Source organism: Grus americana, chromosome Z (genome assembly GCF_028858705.1).
Source record: "Grus americana isolate bGruAme1 chromosome Z, bGruAme1.mat, whole genome shotgun sequence".
NCBI lineage: Eukaryota > Metazoa > Chordata > Aves > Gruiformes > Gruidae > Grus > Grus americana.
Genome location: NC_072891.1, coordinates 39,606,639 through 39,613,338, shown reverse-complemented (window position 1 = coordinate 39,613,338; position 6,700 = coordinate 39,606,639).

Here is a 6,700-nt window from a genome sequence, read left to right as displayed (position 1 = left end):
CCTGCAACGACATGCTTACCTACCTCTAGGGCCATGTTCCCACTGGGGACTTGAAGGTATAACCACCTGCATAAAGTTTGAGCAGTGAAACTTATGCATGCACACGCATATCAACAACAGATTATCTACAGGAGGATTTATGCTGCTGTAATTCTACCAGTATTTTTTTCCTAGGGGGACAAACTCTAACTAGTAATCTGATGATCCATTGTTTACACCTGCTCTTCATTAAATGCTGTTGGCTCTTCATGCAATTCCACCCTGTGGAGGATGGCATCTTCAGAGAACCACTAACCAAGTACTGAAATCTACGCTCCCTTCCTTCTAGTTGCACACCTTTTAGAAGCTATACAATTTTCTATCAGTAGATGGCCATGTCGTTTTACAGCTATTTTCCACTTCTGATTCCTTGGATTAAATGTTAGAAACACAAAAGATTGTAGCTGGCCCAATGTAATCTCTCTAGGTTGCAAATTATTAGAGGCAAAGGTGTTCTGTCTTTGCAGGGCATGCACACCATGGAGCTTGTCAAAGCCTTTGCAGATAAGCTTCAGATGAAAACAGGTGAGAAAAGTTAAAAACCTCTCCCTACGAACAGTTCCCACCTCTCCAACCACATGCACTTTCATCTGATTAAAATTATCATACTGTATCAAAGTCTAAACCAGAGAACAGTAGGATCTTTAAAAAAAAAATGCAAGTGCCAAACCATTAATCATAGTATTTCCATCACAAGGTCAGCCTTCTTTTAAAGACTTGTCAGGCTAGGTTTTCCTGTGTGCATTCTATAAATATTCAGTATTAACTGCACTGTTTCTTAATGATAAGGTTACAGTTAAATATTCATAACAAAAATAAAGGTCAGGCATTAGTAAGTACAAGAGGACACTAGGTGCTTTCAGATTCTAGGTGCAGAAATCCACCTAAACCCAATGAAAAACAGGAATTGGCTTTGGCATTTATTTTGCTCTCAATTGTACCGGCAAAAAAGACTTTTCAAAAGACTGTTCCTCACACAAGTAAAATATCCGGCCTTGATCTCAGATCTTTGGTTCCTGCTGATCACAGACTCCATCCCAGGCCCAGAAAACCTTCTGAGGACAACTCTGAATGTAAGAAGCATTTTCATGAAAAGGTCTGGCTATATTGACTTTCTTATGAAAACAGTTTGTTAAAAGTTACTTGTTAGTTCTACTTGTTAGGTCCCATCACCACTTGTAAATCATACAGTATTGTGTTGGGTTTGCGTGGCAAGGTTTTGGTAGCAGGGGGGGCTACAGGGGGTGGCTTCTGTGAGAAGCTGCTAGAAGCTCCCCCTGTGTCTCATAGAGCCAATGCCAGCCAGCTCTAAGACGGGCCCGCTGCCGGCCAAGGCCAAGCCAATCAGCGCCTCTGTGATAACATATTTAAGAAGAAGAAAAACACTTAGAGAGAGAGAGCTTTTGCAGCCGGAGAGAGGAGTGAGAAGATGTAAGAAACTCTGCAGACACCAAGGTCAGTGCAGATGGAGGGGGAGGAGGAGCTCCAGGCGCCGGAGCAGAGATCCCCCTGCAGCCCGTGGTGAAGACCATGGTGAAGCAGGCTGTCCCCCTGCAGCCCATGGAGGAAGGATGAGGGGGTGTAGCGATTCCACCTGCAGCCCGTGGAGGACCCCACGCCGGAGCAGGTGGAGGCACCTGAAGGAGGCTGTGGCCCGTGGGAAGCCCACGCTGGAGCAAGTTCCACACCGGACCGGTGGACCCGTGAAGAGGGGAGCCCATGCCAGGTCAGGTTTTCTGGCAGGACTTGTGACCCCGTGGGGGACCCCACGCTGGAGCAGTTTGCTCCTGAAGGTCTGCACCCCGTGAGAGGGACTCCATGCTGGAGCAGGGGAACGATGAGAGGAGTCCTCCCCCTGAGGATGAAGAAGCGGCAGAAACACCGTGAGATGAACTGACCGTAACCCCCACTCCCCGTCCCCCTGTGCTGCTGAGGGGGGGAAGGTTGAAGCCGGGAGTGAAGTTGAGCCTGGGAAGATGGGAGGGGTGGGGGGAAGTGTTTTAAGAGTTGATTTTATTTTCTCATTCCTCTACTCTGTTTTGCCTAGTAATAAATTAGATTAATTCCCTCTCTAAGTGTTTTTGTTCTTCTTAAATATGTTATCACAGAGGCGCTGATTGGCTTGGCCTTGGCCAGCGGCGGGCCTGTCTTAGAGCTGGCTGGCATTGGCTCTGTGAGACACAGGGGGAGCTTCTAGCAGCTTCTCACAGAAGCCACCCCTGTAGCCCCACCGCTACCAAAACCTTGCCACGCAAACCCAACACAAGTATGCATCCTCAACTCTGTCCAAGATTGCACATTCCTGTATAACTAAATGTTTGGTGTCAATTTAAAATAATGTTCTTTAGTTACAACGTAACATTATGCACTCTTCTACAAGATAAACACAGGGGTGTTATTCCACGGTATGTAGAGAAACATATTTAGAGATCAGTGTCTCCATTTTATTACATAAACTTCATTCTAACATCATTTATGGACCTACCACAGATACAAGATAGTTGTTTTATCAGACCTTACACTCTGCAAGAGAAACTGCAATCGCCATGAGCTCAGTGCTCTCCACTCCTTCCTCCCCCTCGCTAGCCAACCGCCTGCTCTGACCAAGAGCGCACACTCGCCGCATCAGGTACACCGGGACACGCATCGCCCTCCCCTTCTTTAAAAGGTGCAACCTAGCTGCTTCTTAGGCTGCACATTCAAGCTGGTAGTGTGATAGGTGCAAGACTGGTTTCCAGGGTTGTCCTGAGGTTGTTTTCAGCTGTATTGTTTTCAGGTTGTGTTCATAGCTGTACAGTGTTACTAGGACAAATTCTTGTTTCTGTAGGCTGCAGTTTTCATAATGTTAACATCTATAGTTTTATACCCATAACTTCACAAGATGCAATTCAGGAAGCAGGATGGGACTTTATAGTATGAGGTCAGGTGATATTTCCCACTACCTTCAATGCAGCCATGTAAGCTACATAAGCCATGGTGCACTGTGCATTTTGTTTATGGGGTGATGTCTTCAGGGTGTGTGGAAATCACATCACCACACATGGGTCTGCCTTCATGTTAACATGTCTGAGCTTCCAGCTGCCAAACGGTGACAGCTGAATAATCACAACAGACATTTTTTTAAGAACACAGAAAAGCAAATAAAGGAGGCAATTCACTTGGTAGATTTTTCTAAGCTTTTCTGAGTTACTACAAATTGCCACTAACATGTGTAACTTCTATTACAGATCTCTTTGGCAAGCTAGCCCTGTTTCCCACTGAGTTTTGACAGCCCCCTTCTCTCCCTGTAGGCTTTAAGGAACTCCACCAGAGCAGAGACCTCACCTGCATGTACCGCTTTGCCATGACCCTTTCACCCCTTACAGGATCTGCTGGAAATGAGCTCAAAGTTTCTTTGGGAGTGTGTGTGTGGGAAACCAGTCCAAATTACATTAAATAGATGCTAGCGTGGTACATTGAAAGATCATTTACAGGTAACTTTATGTTTGTGATTGACAACCAGATCCTACTGAAGCAGGCATTAGCACACAGACAAATGAGTCACACAAAACACTGTACAGAAGCCTCTTAAACTGTTGAGTAAGAGTGCTAAATCTTTCCCTGAAATAATCCAAACTTCAGATAAAGTAAAGTCTGCAGAAACCAAACTCCCTCATTTATCATCCTTATAAGGTATAGCCACTTGCTGTTTACATAGCATCACATCAGTTGCACGAAGGTGGTGAAGAGTCATGCCCAGTGTGCAACAACCATTTGTTTCAGGAAAAAAACCCAACCTGTCACTTGTCTTTGGATTCACTGTGGTCATAAATTATGTTCCCGTCTGGGAAATTTGCATGTGAGGTGGATTACTTCTACGATGTTAGGCAAAGCTATGTCTGCCCTTCCCCCTAAAGGTTTCCTCGCGTTACGTTTCTGTGGGAAATGCCACATCTATTAGTGGGCACAGATGAAGCATATTTCTCTTGGTCAGGTAGCTACACCAATGCCTTATGATACTGCCATCCCATGGGGAGCCTGACTGAGCATAGGGCGTAGCTGTGTCATGCCATTATGGACCACAGTGGAGGGACAGCTGTGAGGGAAATCCTACAACATATCACACTGCCCCGTACAGTCTTTTATTAAAGGTCCTTTGATGATTGCTTAAGGCAGGTTAGCTTCAACAGGAGCTCCTTCTTTCTTCCCCATCTCATTTCTGTTAACAATGCAGCAGGGGCAGCCAAACAAATCTAGATGTCAGAAGTGTCCTAACTTGATATCTTCTGCCAAGAAGCAAAAACACTACATTCTGGTGTAAAGCTTTATTTCTGCTCTGTCAATGACATACTATGATTGCTGGTTAAGTCCAAAAGATTCATCAGCCACTTGAACTTTTAACCCGTCGTTTAACTTCTGAGGCAAGCATCATTTCAGCTGTTTGTTATTGTAATCTGCTGGGTACCCGTGAACTGGCACTCAGCCTCAGCTCTGGCAGGTGCAGGCCACCAGCTCCAGAAGCAGTTCTGCTCACACATGCAATGAGTGCTCTCAGCGTACCAGGGCCAGGGGTTTAATTGCAAGACTGTAACTGAAGTTCTTTAGGTTTCATCTGAGAAGCTTTTGGAAGCGATGATTAGGAAGATACTATTCAGTCTGGGCTTTGAACTCCTAAAGGGAGTACGTGCAGATTATTCTTACCCAAGACAGACATAAAAGCTTTCACAGCTTTTTCTGCCCACAGGGGGAGAAATGTGGTTATAAACTGTACTGTACACCTGCACACAAACTGCTTTGTCTCAACAAACACAGATTCTTGCATGACCAGGAAATTAGCAGAACAATAACTGGGAAATAGTTTGACCTCTCTCCTTTCTGAAGAGGACCCATAACCTTTCATTACCAAGCTATTTCTTCTGGCTCAGTGCCCCTTGCAAAAAATTGCTCATTTCCTCCAAGTAAAGACAGTCATTAGGAGTAAGTTGCATACATCCTCCTGCTCATTCCAATTTGCATTGTACATGCTATGTATACGTTGCAACTTCATCTGAACTGCCAGTTGCAGACTCATACAGACTCTGGGTAAAATTTTCAGAATGGTTTAGAACCAAACTTACAGAGAAATTCAGGACGTTCAGCTCCCATTATTTTACTCTAAAAAAAACCCCACCCTGGAGCTTTAAGCATTTATGAATTGAAATCCCCTGAATTGTCAGTAAGATGTTGGCCTGTAGTCACGTTAGGAAATTTCCTCTGACTTTATTTTTATTTGAATTATTTTGTATCTTCAACAAGATTTACCAGCCACACATATTTTAGGTAAAATGCTTATTAATTACCATCAGCTTATCTAAAGAAGGCAGCTGCAAGTGCATTCCTTAGCCTCTCTGTTTCTCAGTTGCAGTTTGTCTTTCATTCACTGCTCCCCTATTGTCTCAGTAAGTGCCTTCACTCTCCCTTCCTATCAACTACATGAAAACTGGATAACTTTTCCAAAATGTAGAAAAAAAATCCCATGCAGTTTGAACCAATGGACTGTATTTGTTTTGTTTGTACCTCACAAGTAAGAATTTCCCATGTGGAGACATATATAATCCAAGCACAGGCAAAAGAGCTAGCAAATCCTAATTTCTACTTCAATTTCCCTTCAACATCTCTTTCATATTTCTGCTTTTCAGTTTCTACAATACCAGGGGGAATACTCAATTAATACTTGTGAAAGTCAAGATTTGCAGTGTTTTGAAGGTAACAAGTATTGTTAAGCACTGTGCCACCTCAGTTATTCTATTATAAAACTTCACCCTTACTTTTCTTTCCAATTTTCCCTCCCAAAGGAGAAACACTTTCAGTGTTTTGGATGGAGACACAGTGGATTTACAAAATGTGGTGTTCTAAGCAACATCATGCAAAGCTATTACATTTTTTTCCATTCCCCCCACCTATACACTTATTCTCTAGATGCTGTTTTTGGCATATCCAATAAAACTTGTAATTTCTGGAATGTACATGTTATTTTACAGTTGTGGCACTTGGTGGGAAAAGCGGGGCTGATGACCTACTAGCTCTGTGGCTGATTATTTCAGCCAGTAAAACTCCAACATCTGTTTCTGTAATAAAAAGTCAGTAAGAGCAGTGTAAATCATTTTGACCTTCATTTCTACAAGACTTTAGAATGATGATCACCTCCAGTTCTAGTTCCGGTTCTGAAATAGATCACAGTAGCTGAATTGATGCTATTGAATGAGATCAGGAACTACAACTGTCCAAAGGCCAATAGAGCATGCAACAAATGAAGAATCCCTTGGCTTTCAGGCCCTTTCAGGTAGTCAGATTGTATTAGGTGGGGTTGGTGAAACCACTGAGTATAACTCAGCAGAAAAAGAAATGCTTTCAGTTTAACAGGACAACATGTTGATGGCCTGGTAGTACTATTCAGGGCATGCCTCGTGGAAAGTCCAATCTTCAGCTGGAATGCTTGTGAAAAGATAGAAACCCCACCCTAACATGCCATGTTTTTAAAAAAGCAGTTGTGATTTCTTTCTGTAATCCAAAGTATTTTTGTGGATGCAAAAACTTCAACGAATAGTTATTGGCCTAGGTGTGTGCTTAACTCAGTGACACATTTGTTCTACAGGAAGCCATTTGCACCACTCCCACCATTCCAGCAGGGGTTTGATTTGCC